This window comes from Podarcis vaucheri, assembly GCF_965113315.1.
Source record: "Podarcis vaucheri genome assembly, chromosome: 1".
Lineage (NCBI taxonomy): Eukaryota > Metazoa > Chordata > Lepidosauria > Squamata > Lacertidae > Podarcis > Podarcis vaucheri.
Window position 1 is genome coordinate 97,436,949 of NC_138759.1, and position 19,992 is coordinate 97,456,940.

Here is a 19,992-nt window from a genome sequence, read left to right on the forward strand (position 1 = left end):
AGAAAAACAAGCTGAACGGTTTAATCTTCGAAGTATAAAATGATACTCTGTTTCTCACAGAATTGCAGAGGAAATGGAACCATTTGGCACTGTCAGAAAGATTCACATGCATTTGCACTGCTCTCTTCTGTGAAAATAGTCCGGTTTGGCAAGTAACGTGCTGCCTCCCAGGCAAATACTTTGCAGCTATGCCCAAAGTGACATATGACTCAAAACAGACCTTTAATGGTAGCAGGGAGAAGTTCTTCTTCACTGCAAATGTTCGGACTGGCAAACTAAGTCAGGAGTTATTTTATCCTGATTATTCTTACCCCCATTTCTTTTAAGAGAGTGTTCTGTAGAAAGTTTCTACTTACAGTGAAGCTCTTATTCTTTCCAATCAGGCCAAGAAAAATGTCAAAGGTTCAGAGGCTCACGACCAGCTTTTTGTATTCTGGCACTACTTTTTGAATGGAGGAAGGTGCTTCAAACAAAAAGAAAACCCTTGGCTGAAGAAGAAAAGAGATTAAATAAAAATAGGGGTCAGGTGGAAGCAAACTTACAGCAAAAGAGCAGACCTAGAACTTTTATAAAACATTCCCCAGGCACCTCTATTAGTCTGAATCCCCACCGGTCAGAATACGATTGCTGAGAATCATAAAATAGAAACTGGAATTCAGGAACTATGCTGCCATACTCAATCATTCTACAATCACACTCCATTTGCACCCACAACAGCATTCCATCCACTCAACTCTCACTTCAGTAAAACACTCAAGCATTTATCAACCAATAATCATGTGGAGGTAGATGTGTCCAGTGAATAAGAACAATCCAACAATAGGCGAAAAGCCAAAAAACCTGACACTCATTTCCACCCCATCTCTCATCTGAAGTGATACTAACAAAGACCCTCTTCCCCATCACTCACCTGTAGAGAATTGTCCTTCCCTGCCAAAAGACTCTGACTCTGTGGGGAGTTGGATACAGCCACCAGCACACCTGATGCTTAGTACCTTCCAATCAATCATTCAGTTTGCCTTGAAGAACAATAATGCCCCAAGAACATCAAAAGCGGACAGCTCCTTGAATCTACACACCATTTGGCTGGGCATCTTGTCATTAAGATGCCAATCACAGCGATAACTTCTTCCGTGCAGCTCTTTGTGAGCTTCTGCTGACTTTATGAATATTGCCCTACATGTATTAGAGGACTTGTGTGAATAATCCCCTATGCAGAAGCTGTTTATGGCTACTTTTATGTCATGGAGGTATTGTGCTGATTCTCCAAAAAGCTATCAACGTCCACTAACCATGATGGCCGAGTACCAGTTTCAGTGTCTGAGGCAGTATACCTCTGTACACTAGCTGCTGGGAATCACAAGTGGTGAGAGTGGTATTGATTTTGTGTCCTGCATACAGGCTTCTCATGGGCATCTGCCTGGTCAATGTGAGAAGAGGATACTGGACTAGATGGGCCTTTGGGGGGGTGTACACACACACACACACACACACACACACACACACATTCTTATGCATACATTATGATGCTAGCTAATCTGTAGTTAGATGATCTATACTTCACTAATCAAGAAAGGGGCTTTTAGTGTTGTGACCAACATTGTCAAGGAAGGAATTCAAGGTTGCTCTAAGGCAATTGCTCCATCAGGAAAACCACTTTGTCTTGCCATATGGAGTGATTCCCCACCACCACCTCCCATGTGCTCTTCTAGGACATCTCCTTACCACCCTCCCTAAAAAAAATCCGGGGGCATAGGGGAAGCCCCAGTGCTTTTTTACCCCCCAGGAGTTACTCAAGGGTACACAGTACCAGCACCTCTTTTTGTTGTTGATGAAAGGTGTGGCATTTACTGTAACAACTTCATGGTGAGTACTGGCACCTATTTTTCTAGAAGAAAAGCACTGGGAGCCCCATTGCATAAGCAGAAGTCCTTGTTCTGGGCTTCCACCAATGGGACTCATTAGTGGAGTCCCATGCTAGCACGTTTTCCTATGGAGAAACATTTGAATTCTGATCAGATTATGAGCATCCATGCATATGTCTAGATTTTCATTATTCTACAAAGAATTCATTTGAGGGTAGGAAAGGTCACAGCTACATCCTACACTTATTTATACCACTTTAATAGCCATAGCTATAGGGATGCAGGTGGCGCTGTGGGTTAAACCACAGAGCCTAGGACTTGCCGATCAGACGGTCGGCGGTTCGAATCCCCGTGACGGGGTGAGCTCCCGTTGCTCAGTCCTCCTCCTGCCAACCTAGCAGTTCGAAAGCATGTCAAAGTGCAAGTAGATAAATAGGTACCGCTCCAGCGGGAAGGTAAATGGCATTTCCGTGCACTGCTCTGGTTTGCCAGAAGCGGCTAAGTCATGCTGGCCACATGACCTGTATGGCAGCTCCCTTGGCCAGTAAAGTGAGATGAGCGCCGCAACCCCAGATTCGGTCACGGCTGGACCTAATGGTCAGGGGTCCCTTTACCTTTACCTTTAATAGCCATAGCTTCCCTGAAAGAAAACTGTAGTTTGTTAAGAGTACTGAAAGTTGTTACAAGACCCACCCCACACATAGCTACAATTCTTAGCACCCTTAACAAACTACACTTCCTAGGATACTCTAGTGGACACCATGACTGTTATAGCACTTTTAATGTTTGGTGTGGATTTGACCAAAAAGATTTGGAGGGCGCATGATATTTTCTTTTTTAATCAGCTACCTCAGACACTCAAGCAATGAGGCTACAGTGAAGCCCCAAGGTCAACCTTATAGTGATTCATTATTTTATAGGAGCTTTATAATGTCCCACTTACATTTAAGAGTTGATTAAAAATTTTGTGAACCCTTTAACCATTTTGGAAGTATCACGGAGTTTCTTAAGCTCTTCTTGCCAGTTCTGAAACTCACACATTGATTTTCTTAAGATTGTCCTCAAATAAGGCACAGAAAATAGGTCCATGTCTGAAATTCATGTTCCTGCCAGACACAGTTCTTATGATATATTGCAACAATACATCAGAGGAAAAGGAGCCCTGTTGATCTATTGCTGCGCTACAGTGCACCCATAGAGAAGAAGGAGCAAGAAGAAGCTCCAGCTTTGAAAAACTGACCCTGCTTTTCAAAAGTTGTCTGCTGCTGGCAAAGGACTTTTACTCGCCCTTCCTTCCAAACTTCTCATTTAAACCATGCCAGACAGCAAAACTGAACATTCCAAAGTACAGCCTTTGCAGGTAATTTTTTAAAAAACTGCAGGTTTGTTTTTGTTTTCTGCTACTTGGAAAGCATCCAGAAGTTCTTCCTAAGTGCTGTAAAACCAATCCCTTAGTTGCAAAGTGTATGAGGTTGGTATAAATCCATTTAATGGACACACTCTCAATCTGAAAATAGGACAAATACTTAGGAAATGGTGGAGGGCGAATATAACCGAGAAGAACATGCTACCATAAAAGAGCACGCAGGAGGAGAAAATGGAGCTCTTTGGTTGGATATTTTGCTTGAAATCAGAAAGAACAACTTTTTACTATTTCGTTTCCCTGAAGAATCCTTCCTGTTTCAAACCAGCATCTTAGAGATTAAATTTAATTAACTTTGTTTCAGTTGAAACAAAAGATGAGCCAGACTTTGTAATTAGCAGTTCATGTCCTGCATTAGTGAATTGCCCAATGGCAAATAATCTATCTCCCCTCCACCCGAGTTTCTTTCTTTCATCTATCATCTATCTATCTATCTATCTATCTATCTATCTATCTATCTATCTGGCACTTGCAGTCCAAAGATAATCTGAACTTCAGGTGTTTGACAAATGTAATTGCACCATTGCTTCCTGGGTCATCTTACTTTTCCTTCCTTCTTAACATTTTCTTTGATTTAAGCATGCAGTGAAGATGGCTCATTTAGTACATCTGCCTTGACTTCCTAGTAAATCCTCCATATGGCCCCTAATTCATATTTTTTGGAATCTTTCGCAGTCCATAAAGCACATGCTCCTTCTTCTTCTCTTTAGCTAGACATAAAAGGGTAAAGAAAGACTGCAATAATTCCTTGAAATATAAAGTTAAACAAATAGATAGCAGCTAGGAATAAATGACTTACTTGCAGCGGGTTCTTCTCATTTCTCTTTTGAAGTTCATGCTAGAGCCTCCCTTCCAAGGTCTCCCCTGCTGAGAGACTATGAAATGCCTAACATCTTGATCAGGTTCAGATCAAAAGACAGGGGAAAGGGACTCTAACTTTGACTCTCAATTACTTCAGTGCACAAAGTTTCATTTGCATTAGGAAAAGGTATTTCTACTGAAATGGGGCATCTTTGAAAACTGTTTTTGTTTAAGGAAGCACATTTCTTTTCCCCAGAAACAACTTTCTTGTTGCCTTTAAACTCCTTGGGTCCTGAATGTATATAGTACTATACTATGGGCCCTTCAAGATGGGTCCCTACGTTGTTCTTATCTGCCCTCTGCATAAGAGATCATTTGTCCTCACTTGCCTTACCTTGGTTACATTTTCCCTGTCTTGACCTAACATGTCATGTTGTGACATGGGCTTTTCCTTCCTTGTCCAGGCTTTGCCTTCTCAATCTGACCTTCCCTACTGTGACTTAAACTGTGTTTAACTTGACCAGATTTTAGATGCCTTGATGTGATTAGACACTACTGATTCTCTTCAAACTAGATAGCTAACAAGTGTAACCATGGCAACAGTGGTGGACCTTGGCATAACAAATTTCCATGGTGCCCTGTATGACACTAAAATCCAGTGCCCCCTTGCCTCTCGCCTTTCATTGGACATAACAGTAGTGGCATTCACTGTGGCGCCTCAAAAGCTTCATATCCAGTGCAACTGCACTGGTCACGCTCCCCTAGAGCTGCATCTGATAGCAAATCCACCTTCCTCCTACACCACTGGGAAGACAACTGGTACAACCATAGTGATATATGATAGTGCCTTGAAAATGAGCATATAAACACTGTGGGACCTGACGAAGAACATAGGAAAATGTGCATGTAGTGTACCCCCTCTTTCTTCCACCTTATATGACAATGAACACATAATATATTCATTATTATCACACTGTAAGTTTTCCTCTGAATGTTGACACGGCCTGTCCAAATATGTGACTTCCAGTATTTCAAATGCAAGAATTATTTGAAAAATTAAAGGCAATAACATGGGAGAAGCCAGCTTGTGGTGATGCATATCTACCCATCAGAGTTCAGTGGCTCTCCCCTGAATGGGGCAATTGTGCCCCTGAAGGACCAGGTGCACTGCCTGGAAGTCATTTTGAACTCACAGCTGCCTATGGAGGCACAGGTTAATTCTGTGTCCAGGGCAGTTTCTGATTGAGGGGCTGGCATGGGTTTTGTTGCAGGGGTCACTGGGTGCATGCATGTTATCTTTTTGCTTTTTTTGGATTTTCTGGTTTCTCTCCCCCCACCCTAGGGTTGAGGACACTTTGAATTTGGTGGCAATTCTGACAGCATAACTAAAGAGACATTTAATTATACCACAAAACCAACAGACTTTAATTTTAACATCTGTTAGCTATGCGTCCATGCCAGTAACTATGTTTGGAAGTATTTGCCAAATATTTATTCAACAAGCTGCCTTGTACAACCAAATAATTGATTTGGTAGATGCAAATTGATTTTAAATGTTTCTCAAATCTGATTACAAAATGAAAGTTAAAGAGGTTGTTATATAGTTAGATCATCCTTCAACATTCTCCCTCCATCTCTTGGTTAAGTATAATTTGGAACAAGTGAGATTTGGCCGGTGCTTACTTTTGCATGTAAATATAAAGGGCATTTCCTGATCTGTCTAGCAGTTCTTGAGAGTCCATATGGGAACTGCCATGAAATTACTGGAGGTTCTACAAAGTATCAAGCCATACTGTTGTTCGATTTGCACTTATCTCAATAGTGCCTCACATGTCTCTTTTGTTTCTTCAATTTGGGTGATGTCCAACCAAGTCATATGCAACAGACTAACTGAAATGAAAGCTGATTAATGTTGGCTATTACCCATAGTCTGTTTACTTGATGTACTTACAGACTAGAAGAGATGAACCTCCAGACCATGGACCTATTTAGGTTCAACAAGGATCCCAAACAGTCAGGGAGACCACTTTCTCCTCTCCCATGTCCCCTGTACCTGACATCATATTTGATGTCAGCCATGAGACAGGTGAGGACACTGATCCAGAGGAACAACTTGGATCTCAAAGTGAGCTCATTGTTCCTTTGAAAGTGGGGCTCACTGACAGTGCCAGTGAGTGCCTTGAAGTTCTAGAGTAAATTGGATTCTACAGTGTTTCAGAGATTGGTTGTTTCAGGCTCTCAATGACAAAATTACTGTAGGGAAACCTGACCCATGAAATAAAACATTTGCTGAGTAAAAAGGAATTCCTGCCCTCAAACCAAGTACCACATTTTAAAGGTGCTTTAAAAGTAAAAGCCATATTCCATGCTTAGGAATGGAAGGAGGCTTTTTAAGCAGACCGACCTATTACCAGTTTTGATGTATGATTCCTGCCACTATAATTTATGTACCAAGTAGGGAAGCCTGGCAATGAGTATTCCTCCTATTGCATTATTTCAGGCCCTTATGAGTTCCTTTGATTAAGCTGGGAACCGTCAGTCAGAAATGGTTATGTGATATGTACATTGTTATTTATTGATTCATATATTGCATTTCTCTAATTCCATACAATAAATCCCACTGGCGTTATTTACTGAATGTTTGCTGAGTCCCGTCAGCAGGCTTGATGTACTCCTGTGCAGAAACATGTGTAAAACTTTACATCTCAATTATTCTGTAAATTTACCAAATGCACATTATGTTTCCTTTAAGAGAAGGAGGATACGGAACAGAACTGAAACAAATGTTCACTAATAAAAGCATGGGTAACATGTGGCCCTCAAGACACTGGCAGGCAACACAGCATGGCCTATGGTCAGGGTTGATGAGAGGAGTCTAGCAAAATATGGAGGGCCACAAGTTGCCAATTCTTACACTGATATTTGATATGAATTCTTGGATCCTCCTTTCAATACATTCTTCTCTTTTCATGGCACACCATAAGGTATTTTATTGTAAATGGCCATTAGGTAAACACATAGCAATATCTAGTATTTGGTTTTGGTATATGCAAATAATAAGGACTTTTTATTGACCAGGGTCTATTACATGCTGTTTTATCACATGTTGAAATTTTCATGGGCCTAGTATTAGTTATAAAACCTATTTTAAATTAAAATGACACAATCACTTATTTTGGTTCTCTTTGGGTATTTTTAATTTCCTGCGAGGTGTTAGCTACTCTGAGAACCCTTTGGGGTTGAACTGTATGTATAAACTGCCAGGGAGACAAAGTCCATCATGGCCCCACGTCGCCTCCGGACGTCCATCGATCTCCCGTAGACACACAGTATCAGCAATTAGCGACACGAGCTCCAGAAATAGCTTGCCACATTCCAGGGCTGATGCACGCTCTTATCAGCAGATAATGCACAGCGAAAGATGCACACAGGAGAGCATTATTTAAGAGTTTATTCTGTGTTAGTCAGTACAGAGAAAAAACATGACCGCCTGCTTCAGCGTTCAGGCACCGAGAGAGAGAAACGAAAGCAATAGCAAAACATAAACATCCTGTGAACAGGAAATACGCAGACTCTGTGACTCTCAAAGCCTGTTCCCTTTTAAGGTGGAACGGAAATATCCTAACATAAACAAAGTATCTGATACATTCTAAACTATGCTTCATGGATCACAGAAACATCTACATTATCGATCCCTGAACCATCAGCTCATGTTTGATACTCATTGGTAGGGTATTTTTGATCCAGTAGGATAGAAAAGATTATATAGCCCCCAGAATGCTTAAAAAGTGTACTCATGCATGCAGGTGCGCATGCATGTGTGGTATGCACATGCATACATGAGTATACAGTGGTACCTCAGGTTAAGTACTTAATTCGTTCCAGAGGTCCTTACTTAACCAGAAACTGTTCTTAACCTGAACCACCACTTTAGCTAATGGGGGCCTCCCGCTGCCGCTGCGCCACCAAAGCACGATTTCTGTTCTCATCCTGAAGCAAAGTTCTTAACCTGAAGCACTATTTCTGGGTTAGCGGAGTCTGTAACCTGAAGCGTATGTAACCCGAGGCATATGTAACCCGAGGTACCACTTTACTTTTCAATCATTCTGGGAGTCTGTATAATGTTTCCCTCCTACTGCTGGATAGGTTCGCACATCAGCTGCTTTATAATACTGTAGCCCTGTGTGCATAGACAGGCCACACGAATAAGACCCACCCCACAGTTCTCTCTCATCCAGTTAGCAGTCTACCCAGAGCAAGGATGTCCATTGTAAGACAAATGGACACCTGACCATGTGATTGAATTAATTCCACTGATATGTCCTATAGTGTAGGATCATACCAGGAGGAATTGGTTCCCATGCCAACGTGCAGGTCTGCAAGGGGGACAGGGGGTCACAGAGATGATAGTTTCACTTCCCTCCATGCAATTGTTCTTGCCTCTCATGTGAACAAAACAGTTTGTGAGCAGAGCCAACCGAAGATATTTAGCTGCCTGAAATGAAAGATTAGATGGTAACCCACACTCCTATTCCATGTGCAGAAACCAGCTGGCAGCTGGATCTTACTTTGACACTAGGGAAAGGACATCCTCCTCCACTATACCCAAGGGCACTAAGTTACTTTATGGCAGTGGTAACCAATGTTGTGTCCTCAAGATGTTGCTGGAACTTATCTCCCTATCATGCCCAGGCAGCAAAGCTCAGAGATGATGGGAGTTGGTGGTAGTATGATAGGGGCAATACTGGCTCATATACAGAATGTATGGGCCAAAGAGACCATAATCAGCCACTAAGTAAAACCAACCAACCAACCCTGAACTCCCCACTCAAGAGAACATATTGTCACCCCAGACCTATCAGCTAGTAGAAACAAAGAAGATAGAAGAAGAAAGGGGGGGCAGAAGACAACTTGGATTTCCCAATGCAAGCATCACAGTGGTGCTATCCATCTATCATCTATCATCTATCTATCATCTATCTATCTATCTATATCTGTCTCTATCATCTATCTATCTATTATCTCTCTCTCTCATTTATCTATCTATCTATCATCTATCTATCTATAATCTCTCTCTCTCTCTCTCATCTATCATCTATCTATCATCTATCTATATCTGTCTCTATCATCTATCTATCTATTATATCTCTCTCTCATTTATCTATCTATCTATCATCTATCATCAATCTGTCTATCTATCTATCATCTATCTATCTATCTATCATCTATCTATCTATCTATCTATCTATCTATCTATCTATCTATCTATCATCTATCTATCTATCATCTCTCTCTCTCTCTCTCTCTCTCTCTCTCTCTCTCTATCTATCTATCTATCTATCTATAATCTCTCTCTCTCATCTATAAATCATCTATCTATCTATATCTGTCTCTATCATCTATCTATCTATTATCTCTCTCTCTCATTTATCTATCTATCATCTATCTATGTATCATCAAAAATGGCCCTCCCCCCCCCAAAAAAAAAACAACTCTACAGAGAGTATGGAAGGCATCAGTGTGTTTCATTTATCAAAGGGAAAGAAATAATATGCCAAATGGAAAGAATGCATGCTTTCTAAAAACAAGATCGCCCACAACTATAGTGAATAGCATTCATCAGATATACTGCAAGCTTCCACAGCACTACTCATAAACAAAGGAAAGATGAAGAATTCTGAAACCTTTTCAACAATCTTTTGGAAGTATTCATGAACAAAAGCATTTTCAGGGAGAAAACATTAACAAGCTTTTTAAAGGTAGTTTTATTCAAGTCACCTGCCATGCAGATGTAGCCTACATACACAAGAGAGTTATCAGCAAACCTGGGATGTCTACAGAAGTATAAAAAACAGGGGGGGGGGCTAATGAGAGAGGAAATCTCCCTATATAGTCCAGTAAGGACTAATGGCCACAGAATGCTGACTGACTGAAAAGAAGAAAACAGACAGGAGGGTGGGGCTCAAAAAGGAAGATGGCAACACATAGAAGAAGAAGAAGAAGAAGAAGAAGAAGAAGAAGAAGAGTAGTAGTAGTAGTAGTAGTAGTAGTAGTAGTTTGGATTTGATATCCCGCTTTATCACTACCCGAAGGAGTCTCAAAGCGGCTAAGATTCTCCTTTCCCGTCCTCCCCCACAACAAACACTCTGTGAGGTGAGTGAGGCTGAGAGACTTCAGAGAAGTGTGACTAGCCCAAGGTCACCCAGCAGCTGCATGTGGAGGAGCGGAGACGCGAACCCGGTTCCCCAGATTACGAATCTACTGCTCCTAACACTACACCACACTTGTGGTGTATACATGGGTATAAAAGAGTAGACTGAAAAATCTAATTGTCCCTGTAGCTTTTCGGTGGGAACCAGGAAACAGCCTATTTTTAAATACTGTTCCCAGAAAATGGAATTAAAATTTCCCATTAAAATCAGCGGAAAATCAAAGACACTCTACTCCCCCTGCCAAAAAAGGAAGTCCAAAATAGCCATCAAAAGTAGCCAAACGTAGACTGAGCATACTTCTTGGGCATGGAGCTGATAGGAGCAAGTGGCAGTGAGTCCTGAATATTTTGTATGTACCATTACTAATCTCAGCTCTCTGGGGTGCCAGTTGGTAAAATTTGTGGAGGAAACCCAGTTGGATGGGAAATGGAATGGAGTGTCTGTAACCCTGAATGTCCATACCATTATCTAGAAAGTGACAGACTCAGGCACATAAAAATTCTTTGGCTATCCTGGCTACCATGCAAATGGTATCTGGCATTTTGTTTAAAAGAAGCAAAATTTCTGAAGTCCTTTTATTATTCCTTGCAATCTTGCAAATAAATACTCAACATATTTTCAATAATCATGTTCAGCATTCTCTGAAGATGGCTGGTAGTTACCTTATGATCATTAAATTCTTTTCAAATTTTAATCTTTTCTTCACAGCTTCAAGAAACAGTAGATAACTCCTACAGTAGGTTAGTAAATATTTACCATAGAAATGAAAGGAAGGTTTTTTAAGATACTGTATGCCTTTTTAGTTATTCCATCTGGGTTTGGGTTTTTTAGGGTTGAGGTTTTGTTTTATTTTTGTTTTGTTTTGTATTGTTACTTACTTTCTATGTTACACAGTTCTTTTTAAGGAATGCAAAAATAACAAGACAGATGAGAAAAACTAGTCGTTAGGAAAATCAGCACCAGTTAAAAACAGAACAGCAAAATAGATGCAGAAAGAAAATATTAATACAACTATCTATCATAAACTTTAAGCTTTCAATAGGAAAACTTGCAGCCTGATCCTATTTTACTTAGAAGCAAGACCCAACCAAGTTAAATTTGGCTGACTCTCAAGGGAGGGTGTGCCGCTTTGCAGGCAAACCTGGGCTGTTTTATTTCTCCATACAACAGCAGAAAGAGAAGACAACCACAGGAGTGATTTGAAGTTCACCCATTTTATCCTCACAACCACCTGTGAGTTAGGCTTGGATAAGGAGTCACCCAGTGAGCAACATGGCTGACAAGGCATTTGAAACCAAGGTGGAATCTACACACATATAAAAAAATGCTGTGAAAAATTCTTCTTTTAAAAAACGTTTTGAAAAATACATTGAATTTTGCATAGCTCACTGTCGCCATCTTGTGTCACATGTGTATATTGTTAAAGAAATTGGAGTTCTTGTTGGAAATGCACTAAAAAAGATATACCAAGAACTCTGGCCACAACTTTAAATTTGAGGAATAATTCCTACTCAAGAGTTGAAATGAAAAACGTGTATATTCTGCTAAGAATAACAGTTTGAAGCTAGTAGTAAATTTAAATATAACATGTAAGTACGATGGTTTTAAAGTGATGGTAAGTTTGGATACAACGTTTAAATACAGAAATAATGTAGTTTCAAATATACAGTGATATGGTACAAAGGTACATGAAATACCAGTGCACAACAATTGTTTTATACAAGTCTCAATGGCAGTCAAAAAGAGTCCATATATATATAAAAAATCAGGATAAAGAATACAGAATAAAGGATCAAATAGGGCCAAAACGGAGTATCCGGAGTGTGAATCAGATGTACAACTCAGTAGTGGTGACCAGGACAGGGCCCTGTTTCGGAGTAAACGCCTTCTTCAGCTGGTAATATCAAATAATATGTCAAGGTAGATCAAGGTGCTTCAATGCCATAAATCATAAATATAATAAATTATATGCATTCTAAAGTGTGTTAATACATATCATAATATTTGGTTCCATACCTCGGTTTTTTGGGGGACTATAAATCTGTTGGAAGTCTGTATTATGATATGTATTCTTTATCCTGATTTTTTTATATATATGGACTCTTTTTGACTGCCATATCCGGGCTTTGACTGAAGCATGAGCATTCAGGCTGGCTGATAAGTGCAGACCACTGGTGAGATTATTAGTGAAATGAAGAAAGAACATTCACAAACATCCCCTCAAAGTAAGATAAGTGTGGCAATCTAGTCATGAGAATTTCTCCAACATTTCTCTTCCCTTTGATTATTTAACTTTCTTTCCTCATTAACTGATGGGAAATGGGGGGCGGGATTTTTTTTTTTAGTACAAGAATAATATCAGCTGGTATCTGGTCTCTGATCTCTGACGTGGCTGAATTTGGTGCTGACTGGAAGTTTGTAGTCCATTAGGTAGATGGCTCCTACTTGGAAGTTCTGAAAACTGCATGGTCTCTAGTTCTTAAGTTCCTCTTCAAAATCGTCTGCTTGTACTTCCATATCCCAGTTCAAATGTCAAGACTCACAGATATTACACCCATGTTTGAGATGACCTGCAGAGCACAGGTACCCTGCAGGTCAGTTCTGTAGGGGGTGACAATACAGTCCAAGTATGGCAAAAGTGGTTTCCTGCATTCCCCCCCCCGGGGGGGGGACCTCCTATGCCTATGATGACATGAAAAAGCAAAACAGAGAGAATGAGATCAAAGATCACCATGCAGGTAAATGGTACTGACTTGCATTGCCCTTAGGGTGATCTTAGAGTACAAGAACACACGTAGGCAGACTGAACACCGAAAGCTAGAGAGAAAATGGAGCACTGCAAAGGGTCAGAGAACTTTGCTACTAAGAAAAGAAAAGAAAAGAAACTACCTCTTTTTTTTTAAAAAAAAAAAGATTCATCATGGAAGAATATTCTCACTTTCCACCTCTATATTCTATTCACCCCCACCCCAGTGGTTGAAATACTGGCCCAGTACTGGATTAAATACTCTAACTTCAAATCCCTGCTTGTTTTGACTCTTACACTGTGATAACTGAGCACATTTAAGGCTAATTCCTGTTGGAACCAAATTATGTAAAAGTAAAAATTATGTGTGTTATCAGAAAGAGGCCCACAACTTACAGTAAAAAGAAATGGTTAATTATCCCAAGGTACTGTTTAGAGATGGGGGGGAAATACGATATCAGTTCTCTACGAGAACATCACACAGTCCTACTACTGGGAAGCAAGATAAGTATGTGATCACTCAAAAAGGTTTAGTAGTGCAATAACCACACATTTGCACTACAGCCCTGGGGATGATATAAAAATTCAAGGAAGAATATTCAGCTTCTTATAGAAATGATGTTAGCATATAAAACCATGCTCGATTTGAATGACTTTTTCTCAGGTACTAAAATAAATTAAAGGAGCTGCCTTGAACCAATGGCTTATGCTTCACACTTTATTGGGTTGGAAACCTACAATTCATTCCTGCAAACGTGAATAGCGGATGGCTTATTCGAGCATCATTGCTCCATAGTACAGGTTGTTGTGTTGCTCATGCAAAGGCTAGGAAGCCAGGCAACTAGGGAACTCCCTGCTCCCCCCATGTTTAGAAATGGCAAGATAAAAAAGTATTATTATTATTATTATTATTATTATTATTATTATTATTATTATTACTTCATACCCTGACCCCTTCACACACAAACATCTTCCTCATAAGGCAAGCTTATAGACAGTTTCAGTAGATTCTTGTCTACAGCATTTTTGTATGTCTAAATCACTGACATGCCAGAAAGTACATCAGGAGTGCCTGGTTCAACTTGTGCAACTCATACAGATCCCATCAAGACACCCTGCCTCAGTTTAGAAATTGAGATTTGTCTAAATCCAATGCACCCCAGTAGTAATTATGCCCCCAGTGAGGTACTGCACATATTGTGCAGCCTTGCAGTCAGATTCTCATTTATACAATTCTTCCCACCAAAATGGGTGAATGTACCCAAACTGCATAAACCATAAACCCAAGAATGTTCTCAGTTATTGTACCCTTTGCCATGATACCTGGGGAAAAAGCCCTTGTAGACAGGGAAATGCTTTATATTTCATGAATTGTAAGGGTTGTATATCTCAACAGCATTTATAAAATCAATGCAACGTAATTTCATAAGAGGGAAAGACAAGCGAAAAATACTGCCATATAAATCAAAACTATGAGAAATAAACATGTCACAGACATCCTGGATTGAAGGACAACTAGAATTAAAAACAAAATAATGGCTGAACACAAACCACAAAGTATTATACTCATGGGGCAACTTAAGTAGGTAGGCATCTGTTAGATGCCAAATGCAGTAGCACAAATTTACAGAGGACAATGTTGTGGTCCAGAAGGCACTCAAGAATTCAACCACGCAAAATCTCCACACTATTTGTCGGTGATGAAATTGAGTGGATGGCGGGGTGGGTGAGAGGCATTTTTAGAATATTATTGGGGGGGGGATTGATTCACGTAAATATATGGAAGCTGAAGTCCAACAATATCTGGAGGACCAGGTTCTTGAGACTCTACCTGTAGTTCCCAAGGGCTTTGAGGTTGAAGGGGGGTCATAATCACAAATTTTGGATGGAAAAGTAGCTCCATTCAATCACACTTCAGTTGCTTTCCCAAGCTAGTCATTAATGGTTTCTCCATCTTCTTTTTGTGGGAATCCCCTGCAGAGTGCCAAACACAGCCTAAACACCTGAACCAGAAACACTGTTTAAAACCCTATAAAATAACCAAATCAACACTCAATATTTTTGTTGTTGTTGTTGTAATTTACAATAAATAACACTTTAAAACTTTTGGATTCATAAAACAAACATCTCACCTGGTGCTCATTGTCTTGGAGTTAACATATAAAGCTTCTTGGCGATCACTTGTAGCCGAGTAAGATTGTCTTCCATAAACACGTTTTTAACAATGAATCTGTAAGTGACTGTGGAGGCCAATTCTGGATCCACATGTCTTTCCACAGTGGGGACATTGGTTTCCGGGTGGGAGTTGATCACGGTATGGATTTGCCAAGCATGCCTTCCTCTTAGCGTGTTTCTTCCTTGTGTCCTGAGTTCGAGTGTCTTCAAAGCCCATGACACCTTTGGTAAAGGCTTTTTTCCAATTGCTCGCAGGCCAGTGTTTCCCAGTTGTCAGTGTTTATACTACATTTTTTTAGATTTGCCTTGAGACAGTCTTTAAACCTCTTTTGTTGACCACCAGCATAGAGTAGTTGCTTTGGAAGACGATCATCGGGCATCTGCACAACATGACCAGTCCAACAAAGTTGATGTTGAAGAATCATTGCTTCAACACTGGTGATCTTTGCTTCTTCCAATACACTGATATTAGTTCGCCCGTCTTCCCAAGTGATGTGTAAAAAATTTTGGAGACACCATTGATGAAATCTTTCAAGGAGTTGGAGATGGCATTTATAAGTGGTCCATGTTTCACAAGCATATAATAAGGTTGGTAGTACAATAGCTTTGTAAACAAGCATTTTGGTTTCCCTGTGAATGTCCTGGTCCTCAAACACTCTGCAATTCAATCAGGAGAAACCCGCACTCGCAGAGCTCAGGCGATGCTGGATTTTGGCATCAATGTTGGCCCTTGTGGAAAGATAACTGCCTAAGTAGGAGAAGTGATCAACATTTCCCAATGTTACACCATTGAGTTGGATTTGTGGCGCTGCAGAGGGGTTATTTTGTACTTGTTGGTGCAGCACTTTGGCTTTTTGGATGTTGAGTGATAGGCCAAGCTTTTTGTAAGCTTCTGCAAAGATATTTAGGATGGTTTGGAGGTCATCCTCTGAGCGTGCACACACTACGTTGTCATCAGCATACCGTTCAATGTCTTGTAGTTAACATATAAAGCTTGTACAACCTAGAACCAGGTTATCTAGCAGATAACCTTCAATATATGCCAGGACCATCACAGAGATAATCAAAGGGGAATTTTTCTGACCATGCCATGACTAGGGCTGGGCGATATCTCGTTTTCAACATTGTGATAGATCAGCAGCTAAATACTGTGAAATGTGATGCAGATATCATGATGCCTGGAATGTATCTCAACTGCTTTCTCCTTCCCACCTTAGGGGAGGAGGAAGCAGTCAAAATACATAGACCAACCCTGCAGCTGAGCAAGCCCCCATACCGCTCTGGCTCATGTGAGCTGAAGGGGCATGGAGGCTTCCTTAAATGGCTGACCTGGGAGGCGGGAAGCTTGCTTAAACTATGTTGCTGCTCTTCACCCTAGACCCAACCCTTTTAGCACAGGCATTCTTGAGAATTGGGGGGAATGGTTCCACCCCTTCCTCTGATAGTTTCAGCTGGTCACAATCTGGAAGGTCCTACAAGGAGCCCCTTGGCACCAGCTTCAGGGGACACTGCTGCTCCTCAAGGTCCTCAATCTGTGGAGTGTCTGCTTCATCATCCAAGGACTCTGTTTCTGGTACCAAGTCGGGGCTAGGTGTGACATATATTTATGTTGCACAGCCATGGATAGAGGGCATGGGGGTGTATTAAATTTGAGATTTAACATTTCTAATATCAGCTAAACAGTGAGTGCTATGTTAACAGGAAACAAAGATTGTGAGAGGACAGGGACAGATCCTAGGCATTAATGGCACATCTTAACAATGTCATCATTTTTCAAAGCTTTGCTTAAAGAAGAAATAATCCTTTCATAACACAGAAATAGATTATAAAAAGATTGATCTGTGTCTTTTGATGAATAACAAACCAAACGAGGTGACACTACATATTTATCAAACCTTATCAGCCAACAAGAAAATATATCTGGCAGCTCAACTGTTTCAACTTCTAAGATAATATCTCCATGGAACACAATGTCAAAAAATACCATATGTCTGTCAGTGCAATTTGTATACAAGACTACAGCCACTGGGTGCAACCTGTCCTGATAGGAAGCAATAGCACAGCTCCCACTGAGTTTCTGGATTTAGGTTTTCATAATGGATGAATTGTGGCTTATTATTTAATAATACATAGCACAGAAGCTTTTATTTTGATTTTGACAGTCTTGATAAAGCCTAGGGCACCCTTGCTTTATTTAATGCAGGGAAGTTAAATACAGTAGTACCTTGGTTTAAGAACAGCTTAGTTTATGAACAACTTGAATTAAGAAAGCTGCAAACCTGTAAGTAGGTGTTTTGGTTTGTGAACTTTGCCATGGAAGCAGAACATGTTCCACTTCCTGTTGAGTGTGTTCCATTTGTAAATTGAGTCCCCGCTGCTATGGGAAAGCACGCCTTGGTTTAAGAATGCTTTGGTTTAAGAATGGACTTCTGGAATGGATTAAGTTCGTAAACCAAGGTACCACTGTATATTGTTGCACACTACCCCAATCTTGGAATGATGCAAGATTCTAGGGATTCCAGGCGCTTACCCAGGGTTTGGTTTCCTCAGAATGAGGGGCAACTGAGACTGGGGTGTCTTTATGATATATGGTTTATTTACACATATATTCAACCTGAACCTATGATTCAGGGGCTCACAGCATTAATACCTCAAGAAGGTATTGCTACTCCCATGGCCACAGAACAACAACAAGGAGGCAGCCAGTCTAGCTTCTCTAGGACGGGAGTTCCAAAGTCTGGGAGCAGCTACAGAGAAGTGCGTAGTTTTATGAACATTGCATAACTTGAAGGGAGTGCCAGAGTGCCAGATAAAGAGACTAGGTGAAGAAGAGGTTGAACATACCTGTGCAAGGACTACAATACTAAATATATTGTTTTGGGAATGTGTGTGAATGATTTTGGATACTTACCCTTCCCCATGTTTTCCACATGGATTTTTTTCTAATTCCCTTCTTATTCCTTGATCTCACTAGAAAGCGAGTTAATGTTTTTTACTGTTTCTGCAAATAATACAAACAATTTTAGTATATTATATGTATTAATATATATTGTACTATTATAACCATATAGACCTACACACACACACACACACACACATACACACACACATGCATATATATATTAATACTAATATAGCAGAAAAATAGTACCGGGTAGAATTTGTCTCTTTTGTACATTTATTTAAACATTTTAAATATATATACATAACTAAACTATATGCACATGACGGATTTGTTTTGTTGTTTTGTTAATAATTATTTCCTGTGTGCTTTACCAGTAATTTTATCAGGCACACAGCTTAAAATGTCTTTTAAATTAATTGTTCTATATTTTTTCTAAATAATAAAACAATTTTACATATGATACATATAATATACATATTTTTTATCGATTTGCATGTAATTAGACAATACACAAGCAACTCAGACCTAAGCAGATGCCTGATACAAGAACTGGTCCAATGTGGCAAATCTTAATCTGAGTCAGAACTGCCAAATTCCATATACTGTATATAAAACCATTTAAAGTGGATTCCTCCTTCATCTCTGTGTGTAATTTTTATTTTTTTCTCCAAGACCATATCAAATTACCAATAATTATTTCCCCTCCTCCCCCATCACTTTTCAGCAATAAAAAGTGGAAGATTCTTTTGATCAGACAGTGCTCCATTTCTCAAATTATTGCAACAGAATCTTCATTTATTATTTTATTATTAATAAAGAGCTTAATGCCTAAGCCCACTTGTCTCTTTTTTAATGTTTCATTTCAGCCTAGCTACTATTTTTTTAAAAAGATAATACCTTGCATCTTGCATCTACCATTTGGGATCTGGGATCTTAGAAAAACAGATGAGCCATTGAATGTATCAGACACAAATAAAGAAAGCCAAACTCTGGCAGACAAGCCCATATTTACATCAGAATCAATAGGACAGTTGGCTGCATTTAGCACAGGACAGTGTTTTACACAGCCAGCATGATGGTATAATTGCTAAAATGTCAAAGTCAAGTATGCAATGGTGACATATCTAATGTTGTACATCTAATGAAGCACACTTTTATAGACAATTCCTTTGTCATCCGACAAAGACACTGATAATTTATTTATTTTTAAACTTGCTGTACTATTAACGACCTCTTCTATTCCTACTAAAGTCATTGGCAAAATTACCTTTGACAATCACCAGATCTAAGTGTTCTATGAAAAGCACTCCTCCATTCTTTGGGGATTGCTTAGATACATGTGAATTAACTTTCCTTATGCTGTTTGAGAAGAAACAGGAAAATGGTGTGACATACATTTTGTTGTTGTTGTTCCAAGGGTTTGATGTGTTTTCTTTCTGTTATCATTCATTTGAGTTGCAATCCAAATTTTCTCAAGTCTATTTCTCAGGGGTGGGTTTTTTGTTTTGCCCTTTAAGGACAAAAAAATGTGACATACCTTGCAATCTGGCATTGTTGATGATTGCTTTGCCAATTATCATAACAACTAATTGTATTTAGCTTTTTAAAAGGCAACCAGTGCCAAAATGCCCTTGCTGCATATGCATCATATCACATAATTAGGGTTCTTGTTTGTTTGTTCAAAGATATATACACCACCTTAAAATATAAAGATTTAAATAAAAATACTATTATATCATGTATACCACCCTTAAATAAAACTATCACACTGTATGCCCTGACCTTAAATATGAACATTATCATGTTGAATATCCTATCTTTAAATATGAATATAGTACAGACTTGTGGTGGTTCAGTAACTGGAG

General features: G+C 39.7%; 1 long non-coding RNA gene across 2 annotated transcripts; it reads right to left on the bottom strand.

Moving 5' to 3' along the window:
- Window positions 1-371: 371 nt before the first annotated feature.
- Window positions 372-18,192, bottom strand: LOC309519398. Of its 2 annotated transcripts, none has more exons than XR_014213834.1 (3): window positions 18,134-18,192; window positions 4,088-4,155; window positions 372-488 (listed from the first exon to the last, which is right to left on the bottom strand). It is a non-coding gene; the product is annotated as an uncharacterized lncRNA (long non-coding RNA). The 2 variants fall into 2 exon arrangements; XR_014213835.1 differs by lacking the exon at window positions 372-488 and adding an exon at window positions 3,911-3,998.
- Window positions 18,193-19,992: the final 1,800 nt, after the last annotated feature.